Source organism: Phoca vitulina, unplaced genomic scaffold (assembly GCF_004348235.1).
Source record: "Phoca vitulina isolate PV1807 unplaced genomic scaffold, GSC_HSeal_1.0 scaffold44, whole genome shotgun sequence".
In the NCBI taxonomy this organism is placed as follows: Eukaryota; Metazoa; Chordata; class Mammalia; order Carnivora; family Phocidae; genus Phoca; species Phoca vitulina.
Genome location: NW_022589747.1, coordinates 12,334,517 through 12,356,847, shown reverse-complemented (window position 1 = coordinate 12,356,847; position 22,331 = coordinate 12,334,517). Strand labels below are relative to the sequence as shown.

At 40.8% G+C, this 22,331-nt stretch overlaps 1 protein-coding gene and 1 pseudogene across 1 annotated transcript in view; one reads left to right on the top strand and one right to left on the bottom strand.

Annotated features, from left to right (window-relative positions):
- SUGCT (succinyl-CoA:glutarate-CoA transferase) overlaps positions 1-22,331 on the top strand; it is a 732,205-nt gene that overhangs the window by 556,090 nt on the left and 153,784 nt on the right. The window lies entirely within an intron of this gene.
- Positions 18,241-18,350, bottom strand: LOC116648576 (annotated as a pseudogene).

The window sequence follows — 22,331 nt, the reverse complement described above, 5'->3', positions numbered from 1 at the left end:
TCAGTTTGTTTCCTGAGATTAAGAATTCCTCATATCAGTGAGGTCATGTGATACATGTCTTTCTCTGATTGACTTATTTCGCTCAGCATAACACCTCCAGTTCCATCCATGTTGTTGCAAATGGCAAGATTTTATTCCTTTTGATGGCTGCATAATATTCCATTGTATATATATATACCACATCTTCTTTATCCATTCATCTGTCGATGGACATCTTGGCTCTTTCCACAGTTTGGCTATTGTGGACATTGCTGCTATAAACATCGGGGTGCACGTACCCCTTCAGATCCCTACATTTGTATCTTTGGGGTAAATACCCAGTAGTGAAATTGCTGGATCATATGGTAGCTCTATTTTCAACTTTTTGAAGAACCTCCATACTGTTTTCCAGAGTGGCTGCACCAGCTTGCATTCCCACCAACAGTGTAGGAGGGTTCCCCTTTCTCCGCATCCCTGCCAACTTCTGTTGTTTCCTGACTTGTTAATTTTAGCCATTCTGACAGGTGTGAGGTGATATCTCATTGAGGTTTTGATTTGGATTTCCCTGATGCCAAGCGATGTTGAGCACTTTTTCATGTCTGTTGGCCATTTGGATGTCTTCTTTGGAAAAATGTCTGTTCATGTCTTCTGCCCATTTCTTGATTGGATCATTTGTTCTTTAGGTGTTGAGTTTAAGAAGTTCTTTATAGATTTTGGATACTTAGCTGAGTGGTTTTGCCTTGTCGTTTATAGTCACAAGTTAGCTTCGTCTGCAGTCATCTGAAGGCTTGACCGGGGCTGCAAGGTCTGTTCCAACATGGCCCACAGTCACGGCTGGCAAGTTGGTGCTGGCTCTTGGTGGTTGGCTTTAGTTCCTCTCCAGGAAGCCTCTCTACAGAGCATGGCAACAGGCTTCCCACAGAGCAAAGGTTCAAGAGATCAAAGCATAAGCTCCAATACTTTTTATGACTTATTCTTGGAATTCTCACACCGTTACTTCTATAGTATTCTATTGATCACACAAGTCAGTCTTCTGAATAGGAGGAGGCGGCACGAATGCGAGAGTACTAGAAAGCAAGGATAATTGGTTGCCATTTGGAAACTGGCTACCACAGCAGCAAAGATCTAAGCTATTGCTCCTATTTTATCTTTCGCCTCACAGTGTTTTCTTGGCAGCCATGGTGACATTTTTACAGTTTTCTCTCCTCCTGATCTGTGAGCAGGAATGAATGAATGTGTGAAGTAAAGAGGCTTGATCTAGAGTTACATTTAGCTGTCAAGAGATAATTATCCATACCTCCTCACTTCACCAGAAAAATCCTTCTGAACTGCCAGTCATCAAGAGAAGGAAAACAATCCACAAATAAGGCATGCATGGCAAACTCTTGCTTTCCTTTTCTGAGTAAATTCACTGAAAAAAATTCCACTACAGTAACATAGAGTGGGTGGTGTGAATTGTTTTTCCAGGGGTGATTAGTTCACATGGTATATGAGACACAGGGGCAAGGAACTATGAAATTTTGAATACAATTTTGGACTTTTAAGACAGATACTGTTTTCTTACATGAAGAAAATATAGGCAATTTGATTGAGTTTAACCCCACATTACAACCAATTTGGTTTACTTGCCCCAAGTTTTTAGGAAAGTCTCTTGATTGCAAAGGAACCTTAGCCAGTTTGCTTATTCATAACTTTTAGGTCCTTTCTGGTTGGTTTTCGTAGTTGCTAGAGTTCCAGATAGTGGTGACCAACAATTGTTCAAATCAGAGTCTGGATACAAGATTTCATCAGGGAGCCCAAGCCACCATTCTGAAGGGTACAGGCTATTGGGCTTATCAGATTTCTAAATGTCATTTATGTGCCCCTACCATGTTTCTATCACATATTTTGCTACTAATATCATGATTAAAGAATATTTCCAGGGGCACCTGGGTGGCTCAGTTGGTTAAGCGCCCGACTCTTGGTTTTGGCTCAGGTTATGATCTGAGGACCGTGAGATCCAGCCCCACATCAACCTCTGCATTGGGCGTGGAGCCTGCATTGGGATTCTCTCTCTCCCCTCTCCCTTGGCCCCTCCCTCTCCCTCCCACCGCACTCATGCTCTCTCTCTCTCTCAAAAAAAAAAAAAAAAGAATATTTCTAATATTCACTCTGCTAATGAACAAAGCCCCTGGTGTTTATCAGGTTTGAAGAGAGCTGAAGACCATCTTGTGGTAAACTGTGTTTGGAGCTGGCTTTTTGATGAAATCGTTTCCCATGCTAGCTCACCAACCCTGGAATGTGTACTTCTGATTAGTGCAGATGACCAACCCAAGGGTATCAATGAAAACTAACATGCATGGGTACATCACTGTCTATCCTGGAGTATTTTAAAGAAGGCTACAATTTCATAACAACCACTCATTGGAAATCTGGACAAGGCTGCATCCCACTGCACACATCTATACTATCTTAGTCCTTCAATGAAATCAAGATCTTTTATTAACAACAATGAGTCATACTGTAGGTACTTTTTCACTTTGCTCCTGTTTTGTTGCTTTGGCCCCTGTTTTGGTGGCTGGAAGCAGAGGCCACTTTGTCTGGCATGGACAACAGAAAATAACTAGTTGATAAAATAGTGATAACACTGGAAAATTTATGAGAAAAAAGCCCAGATGTTAGGGTAGAGTCCTGAGTCCAAGGCCAAACCCCTCATGAATTAAATTTGTTTGCTTTTGTTAAATTTCCCCTCCCTTTTTCCAATCTCATTTGCTATCCTATGATGGATCCCCTCTTACTCACTCCAGTATTCTCCCATGATGTTCCCTTTCATATCCAGTCTAGGCAATGCCTTAACTTAGAGCCACTTGCCATATCATAGCATTTTATGCCATGATAGAAAGATATAATATTTCATTTGTAAGCCAGTATTGCTAATATGTGTTTCTCCATCCTAAATTAAAGGGCTAGGAACAAAAAAATATAATGCCACATTTTGGACCCTTTGTCTTTTTAAGGACCAAGTCCTCATGAGGACATGTCTTAATCTTCACAGAAAGTTTATTTTTACAGAGAAATACAACCTTTTTTTTTTTTTCTGGGACAGAATAGAGAAGAAGGATTTACTGTCAAAATAACCTAAATAAATAGAGCTATTTTTTGGGGGGGGTGGTGGTAATAGATGGATTTGGTTCTTTAAAAAATTAAAGTCAGCTGTTTAACACCTGCAAAAGATTCAGGATATATTATGTTCAATAAGTGTTAACTTTTTAAAAGGGGAAAAAAATCAGCAAACAAAAAAAATTCTTAGTATAGTAAATGTTAGCATCTGAGACTCTCTCTTTGGCTTATTCATGAGTGTTACTTAGAAGTCTGTCTGAAGCTCATTAGGCCATTTAAAATCACAGGTCTATCCATATGTAGACCAAATGTTTAAGAAAGGATTGCACACCCACAAAAGAAGTAAAAGAAAAATAAAAGGCCTAACAGTTTTGCCTTGAAAGTCTCAGGGTACATTCTATTGTCAAAGGTAATTATATCCCCCACCCCCACCCAGGGATGTTCCTTGTGTCATGAAGTTTTATAGGGAAAAAAAAATCTATATTTCACATTGGTAAAGTCCCAATCTTGAGGGGATTTTGACATCATTTATGATTGGAAATCACATAACTCTCTGCATTTTCTATGCCCTCTTTGGTTATGGTGACCATAGTTTCCAGATCCAAATCTGGGAGGTATGGCTAGTGTAGCATGGTCATTCTACCTGGGGATGGGGATCTATTAAGTAGTAGTGTAGTAAGTGAGACTCTAGGGATAATAATGAGCAATGAGATGAAGCACTATGTCCAATTCATTACCATGACCCATTTCAACATCAGATAACATCCATACTTCCATTAAGAAAGCCCATGAATTTTCCTTAAACTTAAGCAAAATTTACACTTTCCACTAGCACAGGTCAACTGAAGACTTCCTTTGGGACATTAATCTCAAAACATCCTGATCCCCCTTTGTAAACACTTTAAGTACTGGGGACCTTGAGGAGATTACATAGAAAACTGAGGCAAAAGACAAAAATAAATCCCCTTACTCTCCCCAGGGGGAAGGAGAGAATTTCATATTTTATTTGTTTTTACCTAGCTTGAAAATAGTCTTAATTCTTTGTTCATTTGTGAACATGGACATAAGTTATATTCTTCTTATTCTATTCTAATTGTTTGATGTCTCCAAAAGGAAAGGATTTGAAGAATATTTGTAGTGCAAGAATTGAAAGGATCAATTCCATTTGTATTATTGCTATTCTTTCAAGAGGTTTTGGACCTTCTGGCATGTCTGTAGTGGAAATGGGATTTCCTTTGTATTTTGTTGTTTGTCAATTTATTTTCCTTGCTTTATATCAGTAATTTATTCTTCTAAAATTTAAAATTAGATGCCTTTCCTGCTTAAAAAAAAACCTAGACTTTTCTGAGTAGAAATTATAATAACAATTTCCCAATTCTGTGTAAATTTCATAAGGCTTGAACGTTATAGTAAGAAAAGATCATGAAAATGTTCCCAACATCACAATCAATAGGGAAATGCAAATGATGATATTACCTCACACCTGTTAGGATGGATGGCTATCACTGAGAGGACAAGAAATAACAAGTGTTGGCAAGGATGTGGAGAAAAGGGGATCCTGCTGCACTGTTCGTGGAAATGTAAATTGGTGCAGCCACTGTGGAAAACAGTATGGAAGTTCCTCAACAAGTTAAAAACAAAGCAACCCTATGATCCAGCAATTCCACTTCTGGGTATTTATCCAAAGGAAATGAAAAGAGGATATCAAAAAGGTGTCTGTACTCCATGTTTATTTCAGCATTATTTACAATAATCAAGACATGTGATATATATACATACATCCTCAGGAATATTACTGGAATGGAATATTCCTCAGCCATGAGAAAGAAGGAAATCCTGTCATTTGTGACAATATGGATGGACCATGAGGGCATTATATTAAATGAGAGGTCAGACAGCGAGAAAGCAAATACTGTATGATCTCACATATATGTGGAATCTAAAAAAGATGAAGTCATAGAAACAGAGTAGAATAGAATGGTGGTTACCAGGGGCTTGGGGTGGGGGACAGTGGCAGAACTGAGGAGTCGTGCATCAAAGGGTGCAAACTTAGAATTAGAAGATGAATATGTTTTGGAGATCTAATGCACAGCATTGCATCAACAATACTGTATTCTATATTTCAAAGTTGCTAAGAGACTGGATCTTGAAGTTTTCACCACAAAAAAGAAGTGATAATTATGTGACATGATGGAGGTGTTAGCTAACACTATGGTATTGCAGTATATAATGTAGGAAGGCAGCATGTTGTACACCTTAACGTACACAGTGTTATATGATAATTATATCTCATTTTAAAAAGAAGTTTACAACAAGGAAAAAAAAAAGAAAGGTCAGAGCTATTTTCTTCATTTGCTGGCTCTCAGGTTGAAATAAGAGATAGTTTGCACCTTTAGTTAAATATGATTTAGCCCTGAAACTTTTGCTGATATTGCTATAGAGACAGCTGTTAGAGCAGGTCAGTTTTTACACATGCTCACCTGTGCTCAAGACTACCTTCTTCTTTTTGTAGCGCTTACTTGTGAAGTCAGAGACTGTGCTTTTATCTTGGGTGTTTACAAATATTCATAATCCATCATAAACCCATCCCACTGGCTTGGATGCATTTGATAGGAATGGCTCTGATAGGAGAATATGGAAGAATTTTTGGATGTTTGAAGCTTCCTTTCCCATGGTGGGAACCTTCAGACCTCTTGGCCATGCTCAAAAATATTGATCAGTGTTTGATGGGTAGGTGGGTCCTCCATTGCTTGACTCACAGGTGACCCTAGTCACTTGTATTGAGAAGATAAGATGATCTTTCTGGTGAATTTACAGTTTATGGATTTCTTAAGCCTATTGAGTGTCCACATACATTCTCAGACAGCCACTCAAGGTTCTCCCATCAGTAGTAATTGCATGAGTTGGTTTAGGAGCGGGAAGTCTGTTAGTTTTCTGTTGTTGCCATGACAGATTACGCAGATGTAGTGGCACGAAACAACACAACTGTATTATCTAATAATTGTGTAGGTCAGAAGTCTGGCATGGGTCTCACCAAGCTAAAACCAAGACGTCAGTAGCCTGCATCCCTCCGAGGAGACCTTGTGGGACAATCCATTTCCTTGTCCATCCTGGTTGTTAGCAGAATTCAGTTCCTTGTGGTTGTAAGATCGAGGTCCCCATTTTCTTGCTGATTATCAGCTGAGGACGGTTCTGCTGCCTTCCTTGGCTCATGGCCCTCTTTCTTCACCTTCAAAGTCCAACAAGGGCGGGTTGGGTCCTCTTATGTTGCGTCTCTCTTGCTGCAGCCGGTAAAGGTCTCCACTCCTAAGGCCTCATGTGATTGAACTGGACCACCAGATAATCCAGGATAATCTCCCCATATGAAGGTTTGTAACCTTAATTACATCTATATTTTTCCTATGTAAGGTAACATCACGGATTACAGGAAATAGGACATGTCATGTTTGGAGACCTAGCAGTCTCTATGTGGGTAGGGGATAGAAATGCAAAGAAGCATGAGATTATCCTTGGAGGACAGTTCTGAGACTCTAATCCACCCTTTTAAAATTCTTCCTGGTAATTTTATTTTATTTTTTTTAAAGCTTTTTTTTTTTTTTTTAAGGATTTTATTTATTTATTTGACAGAGAAAGAGACAGAGAGAGAGGGAACACAAGCAGGGGGAGTGGGAGAGGGAGAAGCAGGCTTCCCGCAGAGCAGGGAGCCCGATGCGGGGCTTGATCCCAGGACCCCGGGATCATGACCTGAGCCAAAGACAGATGCTTAACGACTGAGCCACCCACTTCCTGGTAATTTTAAAAAATCATTTTATCAAAGTAATACATATACATGGTTTGAAGAAACAAGTAGAACCCATAGGTTTATAGTGAAAAGCAGCATCCTCTTGCACCACCATCTCCTCTCCAGATTCTTGTTTTCTGAAAACTCTTAAAGTTGTTTCTTCTACTAATTGCCCCCACATTTCTGAATAACATAGTTCTGCTATCTCCTAACTTCCTGGAATTGTAGATATATATTTATTCTGTCCTGTAGACAATGAGGATTTAGCTCTCTGGGATCATCTCCCACACAACTCACAACCTGTTTTTTGCCTCATCCTTTCCCAACATAATTGGCTACTGGTTTTTGGTCAAATCTGTAGCTAGTGTTTACATTATTATGAGTAAATAAATATTTCTCACAATTGAGACACATACTGTTTTATGAGTATATTTTACTTTTTAAAATTTTTTTCAAAGATTTATTTATTTGAAAGACAGAGAGAGAGAGTGTGCACACATGAGTGGGGGAAGGGGCATAGGGAGAGGGAAAGAGAATCTCAATCGGGCTGTATTCCAGGGCCCTGAGATCATGACCTGAGCCAAAATCAAGAGCCAGCCATTTAACTGACTGAGCTACCTAGGAGCCCCTACATTTTTCTGAATTTAACAGCTGCCCTATTTAGCCATTTCTTAGTTTTCTGTGTTTATAGCAGTAATTCATACTTAAATTCTCCGTTGGAGTTGTAAAACTCCACTGTAAGATGAACAACAATAACAACAAAACAGATGATTTTCAGTGAGTATTTACCTAAAGACATCCCTCCTATAGCTCTGATTTGGATTAGTTCTCTCTAGTTCTCTAGTTCTGCTGTCGAATGACTTTTTGAAGCTTCCTTGCATCATCAGTTTGGGGCTATTTTCTAGAACCCTGTGTTCCTATCGGAAAAAAGACACAAAGGACATAATTTTGTTGAGACTTTGCATGTTGGAAAAGCTTTTTATATTTTATTTTCACCTTTGGTTGATACTTGGTTAGGTGCCACTCATTCATTGTCTTCTGTCTTTCAGAGTCGCTGTTGAGATGCCTAATGCCATTCCACATCTTTATCTTCTTCGTGTTTACTTGCCTCCCTAGAAACTTTCTGGATACTCTTTGCTATATTTGGTGGCTGAATATCAGTAGTGTGTCTTAGTGTGACTCTTATCATTTATTATGCTGATTGGATATTCACAGCCTCATTCAATCTAGAGGTTTTCTTGTGTAATTTCTTTGCTAATTTCAACCACAGCTTACTCTGTCTTTTCTAGATAGATCATCTTAGTTTTCTCTCCTATTTCCTATGTCTTTTACTTCTATAATTCTATTTTTTTAATTTTTTAATTTTATTTATTTTTATTCATTTTTTATTTTTTTTAAAAAGATTTTTATTTATTTTTTGACAGACAGAGAGACAGCGAGAGAGGGAACACAAGCAGGGGGAGTGGGAAAGGAAGAAGCAGGCTTCCTGCTGAGCAGGAGGCCTGATGCGGGGCTCGATCCCAGGACCCTGGGCTCATGACCTGAGCCAAAGGCAGACGCGTAACGACTGAACCACCCAGGCACCCCTCTATAATTCTATTTTATAACTCACGTGTTGACTCTTCTGTTCCCATATTATCTTGTTCTCTGAATAAGAGAGCATCTTGGCGTTTTGTTTCATTTTGTTTTAAATGGATGCAATGAGTAAATTGAATAAATGTGTTATAGTTGATTTTACACTTTTCTTTTGGCCCCTGGTTGCCTGTTTCCATTGTTTCCCTTTTTCCCTGTTTGCCTAACTTTGTCACTACATTTATTTCGTGGCGTTATAATGTAGAGATTAGAAGCATGGGCTCTGGTTCCAAATTGAAAGATTGTGAAACTGGCCACACCACTTCATAGCTTGTGACCTTGAGCAAGTTACTTAGTCTTTAGGTATCTCAGTTTCCTTATTGAGAAATGAGAACAATAATGGTACTTACCTTATAGATTGTTATGATGATTAAATAAATTTATATGTATACGTGCAAAACATTAATACTATATGTAAAGGATTAAATGAACCAATTTGTGTAAAAAATGAAAATGTGCTTTGAATGATGCTTAGCATATAGAAAGATAGCATTGGGTCTATTCATATTGAAGAAGGTGACACTAAAAGGCTGGCTGGAAGCTTTAGGTGAGGGCAGGCCTTGTGGATGGATCGCTTCTTGAGGATTGATCGCTTCTTGAGTGCAGGCTGATAAGAAGGCTCTATCTTTGGGGGACCCCAAATATCAGCATCTACACATGTATTCTCTTGGTCTGTTCAGTTCTCTAGAGAGAAATCCTACAAATCTCTGCCTGTGGGGTTTAAGCCTGGTCGTCTGTGTTCTAGATCAAGTTGGGGAAGGAAGTTAGGGAATCTTATGATTGCCATGCAGAGTTTTACTTAATTGTCTGGTTTCCTACATGGAATATTACTTTTGTTCTCAGCTGTGGGTTATGTTCAGCCTCTCCAGAAAGTTTGGGGAGGGGCAGTCAACATCAATTATCTGCAAATGCACACTTTCAGCTTTATCCCACACCCCCACCTTCTTGAAGTTGCTGGTGCCTCTAGTTCCAGGGTTTTGCAGCTTAAACTGGCTTGCTCCTCACTGTTGCACCCTCCAATCCATAGTTGCAGCTTTTTTTTTTTCCATCTCTAAGTTAATGACCACCCATCCACTGCATTTTCAGCCTACACAATGTTGCTACTATCTCTCATCTTCTGTCACTTCCTTCCTTTATTCTTTAGAAAATTTCCTTTCCTGTCATTTTTCATGGAGAATTGGAAGGGAGTAATAATAAATATTTGTGTTCAACCTACCATGTCTAATTGTCCCTTTCCAAGCAAGGCGTGGCTCCATTGGCAGAGGGTGAGGGGTGGGGAAGCAGAGATCTGACATCAGTGGACACTTGGTTGTGAGCAGGTATTCTCATTTCTCGTTCTGTCTTATTTTCTCTGACACTGGTAGACTCTGCTGATGTAGTGTTTGTGATAAGATAAGCAACCACAGAATAGGTTATTTATCAGTTAGTATTTACCTAAAGACATCCCTCCTGGAGCTCTTCATCCTGTTGCTCTAATTTGGATTAATTCTCTATAGTTTTGCTGTTCAAATGATTTTTTGAAGCTTCCCTTCATCATCAACCTGTGGTCACTTCCCGCTGTACCCCAGCTCCTTCTCAGAGTCGCAGGTGAATTTTCCTTTAGCCGTACCAGTAGTTGATGATGCCCCAGTTGCTTTTCTGCCCCGGAGCTCATGCACTGCTTCTGACTTCTGTGTTCCTTTTTGAGGAGCTCAGGAACAACCAAGTTCTGCTTTCAGACCCTCAGGGTTCCATGGGGAACTGGAATGAGGATTCCCATGCTTTTTTCTTCCCACAAACATTATGTTATACTACAACCACTTCATGCTCTGTTGGCATGCTGCAACATGACCTCCCTCCTTCAGTAATCTCTAGATGAGAAGCAAGCACTAGCCTCTACTTTTGATTGTTTTTACCTACATATACCTCACAAGACTTATGTTGAGCCCCTTAGGAACTCTGTCATGAGGATCCTTTTGAGGGCATCTTCAGAGAATCTTCTAGCTTCTACAAGTCAGCAAGTCACAAGCAAAGGAGAGGTGGCTATACTTGGAAATGGTGAAGATAAATTATTCTTGTTCATTTCTTTTGTGTGTATTTGGAATTATAGGCTCCAGATATGTTTTGGACATAACAGATATGTTTCATCCATGAACTTATTTACCAAAGAAGTGATTTGGTAATATGGTGCTATTCATTCTTCAAAAAATTTATTAAACATTCAAGATGTTAAGACCTACCTGGCAGGTATTATAGGAATGTAAAATCATAGTAGTAATCATAATAATATTCTTAGTGCTATAGTGAGTAAATGCTAGTGCTATGTAAGTATAGACCTTTGGCCTCCCATGGCACGATGACTCTTGGTCCAAAAGACTTAACCTTCTCGCTCATGTCCATGTGGCAATATGGATGCCATTAGAGACCCAATCTTCCTCTCTTACCAAAATTCCAGCTGCATCTGCAGTGTCCAAAGAGGTCTGTGTTGCTAGAGATCTAAAGTGAGATGCTTCAAGATCTACTAGCCATTGTGCTTCTGAGTTCCAGTTTGTCCCAGTACATTAAAAACTAGGTATTGTTCCCAATTACTGGAATAGTTGCTATGGCACTTTTATTTATCTTGAAATTATGTTTGTCCCCAAGATACCATTAATAATAAAAAATTAAAAACAACTTCCAAAGCCTCAAAGCAATTATATGTAAATAATAGATTATCATCAAGCCGTTGAAATGTATATAATATTTCAGAGATGATAGCAAGATACAAAATTTCTAGTGTACTTCAATCACAATTGTAGTAAAAGTAATATACAAAATAAAAAATTTTGGAAGGAAAAATATACTCAAATGCTAATACTAATCATGTTTGGGAAGGAGATTATGGGTAATTTTCTCCTTTTAAAAATTTTTCTGGGGCGCCTGGGTGGCTCAGTTGGTTAAGCGTCTGCCTTCGGCTCAAGTCATGATCCCGGGGTCCTGGGATGGAGTCCCGTATTGGACTCCCTACTCAGCGGCGAGTCTACTTCTCCCTCTGCCCCTCCCCGCCACTCATGTGTGTGTTTTCTTTCTCTCAAAAATAAATAAATAAAGTCTTATAAAAATTTTTCTGCATTTTCCAAATTTACTATAATGAAATTTTATTCTTTTTTAGCTAAAAAATAATTTGTAAAAAAATATTTTATATGTAATATAGATAATGTATTATATTATCATATGGTAATTTATATGTAATATATATAATGTATTATATTATCATATAATAATTTATATGATAAAAATACACTTACCTTAAATTAAAATTGGCATGTTTGTGGATGAGATGAAGTATTTAAATTCTATATTCATATTTTCAATCACTTCGGGGGGAGTCACATTCTAGGGTCCCACTGTGGAATTCTGAAATGGAATGGATTTATTTAAAGGCTAATTTATGGGACTGTGGGGCTGGAGGGGGAGTTTTATGCACTGTCTCCTCCTTGTATAGTTTGTCACTGAAGGAAGGAAAGGAAAAATTTACTTAATTCTATGAGGCAAAAGACCCAACTTTACATTTCTTTAAAGCTCACTATAAGCAAGACTTTCTCATAAAGCCACAAACTGATCGTTCTGTATTCCAGTTCCCACAACCCTGCATTTCTCTCTGTGTTTACTCATTTTAAGCCTATCGAGTAATTGAAAAAGCAGACTTTGCTGGAGCAAACATCTCATTGTTCTAGAGAAGATCCGAATGTCCAGTTCATGGCAAGTGATGGGTCCCCAGATTCTGGGGAAAATAAAAATATCGGGAAGGCAGTATTTTTTATCTTTTTATGTCTGCATTCACAAAAAATATCATAGGTTTTCAAGCAAAGAAAGAGCAGTATAGTTTGTTTAGAATGTCACTCTCAAAGGATAAGAAAGATTATTATGAGAAACTTCCTTATGAAATAATTTCACAACCTTAATGGAATAACTATCCTCTGATTTTAGAGATGGAGACTTTCTGCTGCTGGCTTGCTGGCCCCCCATAAAGACAAAACCTTCTCTTGATTTGTAGTTCCTTCCCTCTCACTGTGTGAAAGGCATCATATAGTAAAGGCAGGGGAACTTCTTGGAATCGTGGTATGAATGATGTGAAAGCATGGCAGAAGGATCATTTCTTATAAATAGACCAAGTCTGTTTGCTGCAACTCACACTCTTGTAGCAAACTCTGCCAGACATTTCTCATTTAACTGAGTAGCTGGGGGTGCTGTGGATGGACTGGAAGGTGAGGAAGTGGGTAGGGAATTGGATGGAAAAGAATGATACAGAGTGAATGGTGAGGATTAGCTGTGCATATTATTTTACTCAGGCTACTCTCTTCCTTAATTCCCTTGGTCTACCCCTGTGGATTTTCCACATTTAAGCAATAAGTAGCCACTGTAAATTACCACTTAATAGGATCAGTTCCTCATGTCAGAAATCTAAAATGTTCCAACCGAAAGGGAAGTTAATATTTTGCTTTTACTTTCCGAGGATTGATGCATATGGTCACCATACTCTAAAGAGTTTCAAATTCATATTTAGATAAATGGATTTGTTCTCTTATGCATTTGGAATAGCAACAAAAGGGAATCTTCAGAGTTGAGCCCTTATTGTCGTGTTAAAAAAACAAAAAACAAAAAACAAAAAAACACTGTGCCCAAAACATGTGGAGCTTGGGACATGAGCCAAGATGGTAAACATGATGGTTACAATTGGGTTGTCTTAAAGCTCTTTTTAAAACTTGTATTTACAGTATCATTATATGTATGAACAAGAACATTTTTGCGATGTGAGCTGACTTCTGTTCAAAAGACAGTTTAAAACAAGAAAATGTTTTAAATTTTCTATCCAGTCTCCTTTACATATGCTTTATAAATCAAATATTATCATTCTTAAGTGCTTACTTCTTCCCCATGACTAATTAAGTTACGTATTAATTATTGAAAAGCTACATTCGCATAGGTATTACTGTAAGTCACATCAATGAATTAGTAAGAGAGATTCTTCCATACAAACGTTTAAGCTGGAATCCTTAGGACCTAAAGACTGTGGCCAAAAATCACTGACAAGGCCTGTTTCTCCTCCAACAGGAAAAATAACAGTCCATCAAGACCAAATATACCTTTTGCATTTGGCTCTCTGATTTTTTTCTTGGAGACAGAAGAGGAGGACCTAGGAAAAACTGAGATTGGAACTGCCTACTGTTAGAGAACTGAGGATCTCAAAGAATACCAATGGAACCTGTAGGAACGGGGAGAAAACAAAGCTAAATGACGTCTGGGGTGATCTGGACCTTTCCTTGAGGACGCCAGAAATCATGTTTGTGTTTAGGTCGATCAATATTGTCTCATGTAAGATAAAAGGTATATGAGTTTGTGGTAGACTCCAGAAAACTGATTAATTTACTTGAGCGACTTACTGAAATAAGACCAGAAGTTTTCTTCTGACAGCCAGATCATAATCAGAAGCCATGCTGTTTCCTGATGGTGAAATATCACAGCCATAGGGGTCTGGAAAGAGTCAGATCAGCATGATCCATAATTCTCCCCAGAAGGCAGGCCCAGCTTTCTGGTGAGAGTGGAATCAGAAAAATCATGTTAGATGTATTAACATTTTAATGGAGCCAAACCAAGATAGCCTGCTATATCTACTCCATAATGGTGATGACTTTGTCAGTGGGCCCAGAAATACTAAAGTCCATTGGCTTACATTCCTACACCCAGGGGCACCTGGGTGGCTCCGTCAGTTCAGCATCTGCCTTCAGCTCAGGTCATAATCCTAGGGTCCTGGGATCAAGCCCCTCCTCGGGCTCCCTGATCAGCGGGGAGTTGGCTTCTCCTTCTCCCTCTGCCCCTCCTCTGTTTCGTGCCCTCTCTCTCTCTTTCTCTCAACTAAATCAATAAAATATTTTTTAAAAATCCTACATCCATCTCCACACTAAGGCCACATTTGATATCAGGTTTGTGGTATTCAAGTCAAGGGGTTATCTCCCTCTCTTAGACTCTGCTTGAAGGGATTCTCCTAAAACCTGTCATTATAATTCTCTTTTATCCAAACTTTTAACAGCTAAATTCCTCTGTTCTAAGAAGAAATAGCGTGTGGGTCGAAGAGGAGAGGAGGAATATAAAGAGAAGAAAATGTGTGCAAAATTTAAGAGAGACCCAAAAACTTGTCAAATGTGCACCACGTAGCAAAGATGTTTATACTCCTTTCTCATTTACTTCTTACAAAAATACTGTCTATTTCATGGATGAAAAAACAGAGGTTTATAGGGGTCTTGCTTATGGTCGCATAGCTAGGAGGTGACAGAACCAGAATTTGAACCTAGATCCCTCTGACATCAAAAATTATACTTGTTCTCACTACACCAACTCTGCTTCTCCTATGGCAGTCACCTTTTAATGGTTTTTCTCAGTAAACCCTGTTGAGTGGCTTTTACATCTCAAGACTATTAGGTGCTGAACAGAGAAAGATTAGGATACAGTGTGCTAAATGTGATAGGATTATGTGAAATTGAAGAATGCAAAGAAGGTAACAATGTTGCCTTGCAAGGGGACACAGATGTTCATGTGGGCTAGGAAAACTGCAATGAAGTGTGGCATTTGTCTTCCCCTTAGAGGAGGGGTAGGAGTTTTTCGGGTTAATGGGACAAAGAGTTGCAGGGGGCCAGGATAGGGAAAGAAGAAGGGATTCAAGGTCTCGAAAGAACAGCAACAGCAAACGTTGGAAAGCTTGAAGGTCCTGATTTTATGGGCTTCCACGGTACAGTCACTGAAAATGCAGGTGTCTTTGAATGTGTATTAAGAGGATGGGAGCCTTCACTGAGGGGAAACTGGGTGAGAAAAATGGAGCCGTGGAATTTGTTGATGCTGTGGACACTTTCATTGACCCGAGAACAATTCAGAGAGCCTGGATGCCTGGCAGGGATGGTGGCAGAAGAGGGAGGGTCCCAGAAGAAAGACAGATGCACTTACAGCTCAGGCACCAACACTAACCTTCCTTTGAAAATCCTGCGAGAACTTGCTAGGCCTCTTTGCCTTCACCTAGAAGTCAACGGAAATTTACTCAGGCAGCAAAATTCTACCAATGACAGACCTGGTGGTGTTGAGAGGTGCACATTCTTGGGAAGGCTGTTGGGAAAGAGGAAGGAGAAAGGCTTTCAAATATTCACGCTTTGGGCTAAGCGTTAAGAAAGTGCCCTGATTAAATTAAGGGCAGAAGAGTTTTGATAGTGATCATCTTGGTCATCACACCCCTTACACCCCCTTTTCTAAGTGCTTTGGGGAGATGGAGTTGCGGATGCCCCCTAGAAGGTTATGGAGAGTTACTTCCTGGACTAGGAATTTTCCTAGTTTCTGCCCTAACAACTATTTTCTTTAGTAGGGAAGACCAACTCTTCCTCTTCACAGTCATATTCCCAAATACATCATATAGTGGAGCTTGGGCTTTGGCCCGAGAACAGGTTATTTCAAGGACTGGCCCCACTACTTATGAGCTGTCTGTTCTTGAGCAAGTTAATTTACCTATCAAATCCTCACTTTCCCATCTGTGAGATGAGAATGATGGATAGTACTTGCTTCACACGGTCTGTGTGAGGATGCAATTAGATGAGGAGAGCCAGGATTGATGGAAGGCTTAAAATATTTCAGACACTGTTCTTTCAAAATGCTTCGCAAGCCTTCACTCATTTAACGTTTGATACAATGACCCTGTATGGCAGGTAACATTATTATGCCCACTTAACAGACGAGGAAGCTGAGGATCCAAGAGGTTAAATAAGTTTCCCGAAGTCACACAAGTATCAGAGCTGGGATAAGACCCCAGAGCTTTGGACTGCAAAGGTCACACTGTTTGGCTACCATGTTATACTGACTGTCAATGAGTATAAAGCATTTGGGCACATGTTCTGGAAGATATGATCATGGAATAAAGATGAGCCAGCTTTTAGAGAGCCTGGCTTTGTACTTGAGCCCAAAATCCAGTGTACTCCTTAATATTAGAATTTCGAAATCTTCATCTTACCTTGATGACCCTTTTTTTTTTTTTTTTTGACACTTTAACTGATACTCACTTCCTCACAAATCCTAGTTGCTATATGCAGGTAAAATATTTACTCTTTCCGTGATCTGGAGGGATCTAAGGAGTGGTATACCTTTTCATTACTGTTTTAAAACAATTTCATTCCGACCTGTGGAAAATAGAAGTCGGCATATCAGGCCCTCACAAAAACTTTGCCCTGCTGTGTTTTCACCACACTTTTTGAAAACGTTCCCCCAGCTCAAACAAATAAAAGATGTCATTTTCCATGGTTGTAACCAACACATACCTGGATGTCTATTGGGGGTGCATATTCATATCAGTACCTGTCCATTCTGGTTTTATCAGCCGTTGTCCTCAAAAGCGATCTCCAGATGTTGTAAACATTAGAATCTTGAGTTTTGACCGGCTGCCATTTTTGTTTTTCATTTTGAAAATTTTTGTCAAAGGTCCCAAGTGTGAATGAGGAAGATTACGTTTCATTCACAACCTACCAACTTATTTCCATGCTGCAAAAAGCTGACATGTAGAAAGCTCAGCAAGGATGTCAGGTTCACCCTCACATATCTATCATGGTTTGCAAAACATGTGAGCTGGCTCTTGGCAAAACCCTGAGGAGGGGAACTTCTCCAGCTGTAGCTCTAGCCTGCCATCCCTCTCTTGAACTTGGCACTTAATGAATCGGTCTTTGGCTTGTTTGCATCTCAGAGTCAGGCTGGAATAAGCTTCATTCTCAATGTAGGGCTTTTCACTTTTGTCTCTAGTATTTCCTTTGCAATAGAAATTTTATTAACATTCATAAATAAAGTTTTCCACATACTGTCATCTATCTCTCTTCCACCTAACTTATCCCAGATTTTCTGGGGATTGTCTGAAAATGATTCACATTGTTAGTGAACAATTTCCACATTGTTCTTCCCGGTCTTTAAACAGAACCCTGCCCTTGCTGAAGTCAATGAGGAAGACAGGAATTTGTCCTCTTTTGGTCTCGTTAAACAAACAAAACAAAGGAGCCATTAAACAATGTTTGCCATCCGTGGTGGTCAGATCTCTCCTCTTAGAAGGTTGTCACTGCTTAGGAAATGTTGCTGCACTTTCTAAGATAAAATTAGCACCTTGCAATAAAAAAAATTAAAAAAAAAAATTAGCACCTTGCCTCAAGAAGTAGCAGGATGAATCTGGACCGCATGCCGAGAAACATTTTGGGGGGATTATATTGTCCGATGCCACTGGGTCACCTGGTCATTTAGTGGCTTTGGCTTGAGAATCAGATGCATTCGTGCCGACCAGCCCTTTGCTTTCTGACATAAGCCTTGGTTTCAGGAAAGATGGAAGTCAGCATTGGGTGCAAGATGAGTACATAGGAGGTATGACTGGGGGCGGGAAGGGGGGAGGTGTGAAATTGCCACCTGCACTCAAATAGCCCATACACAGTTGCCCCAGTTAAGAACCACTGCATGAAGGGGATGATGAGACAGGCCTGGAGAGGTCACGCAGCTTTCTTAAGGTCTCTCAGCTGGTAAGTGGCAGAGCTGGGACTACAGCTCTCTCCTGAGTACAAAGTGTTCGTCTGCTGCCCGATACAAGGACTGCACGCAACCATCCTCTTTCTTCTCCCTTTTCTGTCTGAATCGTATGTCTCATGGGCATTTGCTTAGTGTCCTGTGTGCACACCTGCGTGCACCCAGGTCCAGCAAATATCTGTTACTATTTCAAAGCACTCTTTTTAAAAAATATGTATATATAGAACGCTCTCACATTGCGTGCCATCCTTGCTCAGGGACCACGCTGATCTCTGAACTGTTCCGATGTTAGTATGTGCACCGCGGAAGCAAGTACTGTTTCAAAGCGCTCATAAAGTAACTTTGCATTGCTTCTTAGACACCATCAGACGGGAATTGTGGAAAACGAAATTTACACTTGTGTCATTACAGTAGCTGTCCCTGAGCCAGTAGGTACATTTAAGTGGGGTATTGCGGTCACAAATATGAGTTCAAACTTGGAGTCCCCATTGCAGGCAACCCCTCATTTCCTAGCGGGGCTCAGCTTATCACCGCCCAGGTTCTCTCTCTGGTTTGGCCTCATAGACCATCCCAGTCTCCAAGGGAGAAATTAAACAACGTGAAAAGGCTTCTTACCCATGCGCAGTTGTGAAGCAGAAATGACACGCAGAGCCTGGACTAGCCAATTGTATCTTCTGTTTTCCTTCCCATCCTGTAGTCATTATCAAAACCTCCAAACTCCGGAGCTTCAGCCTCTTCTTGTCTGAAACAATTAAGCCTCCAGGAAGATGTGGGAATGCTAATAGATTTAATGTTGTGTTTCATTCACTCCTGACTGTTGACATTGACTCTTCATGCTCAGCAACATTTTCTTCGTTACTTCATAAACACATGAATATTTATTACTGTGGGGGAAAACACGCTACTTTTCACAATGACTGCAGCTGAAAAAATGGTAATAAACATGAGCGATTAACAGGACTCGGGAGAGGAAGCTGTTCAGGGATGGTAAACCAGGGTCTGTGGAATGTTAAAACCACTGTCATCCGAAGAACAGCTAAAAATGTGAGAGACGTGCAAGAGGACGTTGTGTTGGCAGAAAATAGCCAAAGGGAGTTTTAGATTATAGTGTGTAATTAGTGTGTAATTAGCATTTGCATAAATATTCATACTAGCGTACTTTGTGGATCGTAGTAGCATGGATCCAAAACACGCTCGGGCACACACACACACACACACACATACAGCTAAACAGACTCAAAAAAATTATACTCATCATTTAAGATCTGCCTCCACACTCATCTCCTTGGCTAAATCTTCCCTATTTCCCCTACAAAGAGCAGCTGCTTGTTCCCTCAGACCTGGACGACTCTCCTCTGTCTGTAAATCTATTACTCCTCTTGACTCCAGACCCCTCCAGACCTTCGGTTTAGCTGGTTATTTCTTCGACAATGCCTGGTGAATGCGTGTATGTAGTAGACGGTCAATACATGATGGCTGGGGGCGCCTGGGTGGCTCAGTCGGTTAGGCGTCTGCTTTCAGCTCAGGTCATGATCCCAGGGTCCGGGGGTTGAGTCCCGCGTGGGGCCCCCTGCTCAGTGGGGAGCCTGCTTCTCCCTCTCCTCCCCATTCATGCTCTCTGTCACTATTTCTGTCTCTTTCTCTCTCAAATAAATAAATACAATCTTAAAAAAAAAATACATGATGGCTTAATGAACGAAGATTGGTCAGGGGAAGAATTATATGGTCCAGGGTTATTTAACTAACTGGTAACCTGAACCAGGCGCTGTGTTAGGAACTGAGGAACATCTCAGAGAAGGTTTGGCCTTTTCTTCCTGGTGGTCCGAGGTGATGGATGGGACCACCTTATTGCAGTAGATTGATTCAATTAGTCAGTCAGCCAGCACGTTCTTTCCTCAGTTCTCCCATGTGCCAGACATTTGCCAGACCTCTGAGGGCACAAGTAGAGATGTTAATAGGCATTACTCTTGTGCTTGATGTATGTTCAGGATTTTTAGAAAACAGAAGAAGGGATTCTTACTCAACCTGGTGGTCAGTCAAGACTTCCCAGGTCATGTGAGCTGAGTCTTGAAGGGCAAGTGGGAGTTCCTGGGGTGGGCATTCGAGGCAAAGTTCAGCATGAGCAAGTTTTGGAGATGGACAGAGAGCCGTGACGGGGTGCGGCCAGTGGTTGGCATGGCTGGGCAGGGGTGGCATTAGGGCCTAGGGGCCACTGGGGAGGGAAGGGCGGTGTCCATCGGAGGACTCATGCAGGTTTAGGTGGCCTGAACTGAGGCTGTTCGAGGGGCCAGGGAGGAGATGGCAGGGGCAAACCTTAGGGACTCAGAGTGTGAACTGCAGAGGCTGAGGCCAGGGGGTGGGCTCACCCCTGACCCGAGCCTCCAGAATCTTCAAGGACGGAGTGCAGACGCCTTAGCATGTGTCCATCTGTAAGTGGAGTGCAAGCTCAGGGCCGAGGGGTGCTCAGGATGCAGTTTCCTTCAGGGTTAGACCTCTCACATGGTCCCCATCAAAGAAGAAGTAGCAATGGCACTTGGTTATTTGTGTGGAAAGTTCACAGGTGCTTTGAGTTATACATATCGAGATATCAGCATCATCTTTTTAAAGAGCTTACTCTTTTTCTCTTGGACTTGTTCTTTGATTTCAAAGTCAACTCTGTCTAATTGGTTGCTAAGATTGTCCTTAGCATTCAGTTAGGGTTGAAACATTACATTTTACTATCCAAATAATTGGTGAGTTAAAAATACTTCCAACAGTTTATGACTCATACTTTTCAACTCATAAATGAGGAAAAACCAAAGGTGGGTGACTGTGAATGCCTGTGATTTTGGTACAGGCTGAAGTTCCAGTGAGTTCTAAATGTGATCTCTGGCCTGCTGGGAAGGCCCTGACACTCCCAAGTCATTCCAGACTTGCTGGCTGTGCCTGAAATTAATTAGAGCCACATCCACTGGATTCAGGGATTACTTGCAGTGATATAAAGCATTTTAAGTTCCTATCAATCATACAGTTAATGTGTTTGAATGATCTGGGAGTATAGGTTTCGATTGGCAGGAGTTGAGGTTGAGAACAAGGGGTTACAGGATGAAGGGCGAGGCACAAGATTTCCCTGTTTTGCAATTTTATCAGATTGATTCAGTTTGGTTTAACTTGACAAATATTTATGCAAGATGGGTGCAGTGCCATATTCTCAGGCCATCAAAGATGGGCCTCACATGCTCCTTGCCCTCGGTGAAGTTTCTAGCCTTGCGGGACACTAAGATGAGTAACAAGTAATGGAGATGAGCTTATCACATGATAAGACCAGCTGCTAAGGGGTGCAGAGGGTGGAGAGTGAGTAGGTATGTGTGTTCAGGTAAGAGAGGTCATGACTTGGGGAGATGGGGAACTCAGGCCACATGGTGTGTTCACGGAGTAAGAAGGCTGCATTGACAACAGCTCGGCCGATACAGAAATGTGACCTTTGGCAGGTTATGTGGACCTCAGATTTGACTTGCTCATCTGCAAATTAGGGATGACGAAGTTTCCCCTTCTCGCTCAGAGGTTTGTTATGAAGGTCAAACGAATTACCTAATGTTAAAGAACTTGAAATTCATCAAGGGTGTATTTCATTATTTAATCGTTAGCAGAATCTGAATTGGAACCCGGTTTATTTGATTTAACCCCAGAGTCAGTAAGCCTTGGAGACTTTCTGAAACTTTTTCTTTTTTTCCTTTTCGTTGGACTTTGCTTCGTTGGAGAACTCTTTGTGGTTGCTGTAGGCAGCTGCGTGTGTCTCTTGATTTCTAGAGGAGGGTAGAGCAAGGACAAGGAAGATGATGACACTGGTAAGTGTGGGTGAAGAATTCTAAACGTTGTGAGTCAAATACAATTCCCAGGACTCTGAAGATGCGTGGAACCTCTCGAAAGACCGCCTTACACTCTGCGTTTTAAATTGCACAGTGCACGCACACGAGCTCCGTGGGCCTCCTCTCACATGGCCAGTCCCATCCTAGGACTGGAGACGCTGAGAACACTCAGGAGGACTTCTTCTTAGGGGATGGGTCTTTCAGGCCCTGCCCTCACGGGGTCTGACATTGCAGGATTTAAGTGGTCATGAAATGGGGGACCTAAGCATTGACTCTATTCAGGGAATCCATTACAGGAAGCCTCCCTGATAAGGCTATGGTTTGAGCAACTTGGAAAGCTGATGGAAATAGGCCAGTCAGGCTATCTGAGTGTTTCGAACAGTTTTCCATTTGTTCTGCTTCAGATCAGTTATTGATGATTTTTGTGGCGACTGAAAATTGACAGGTGT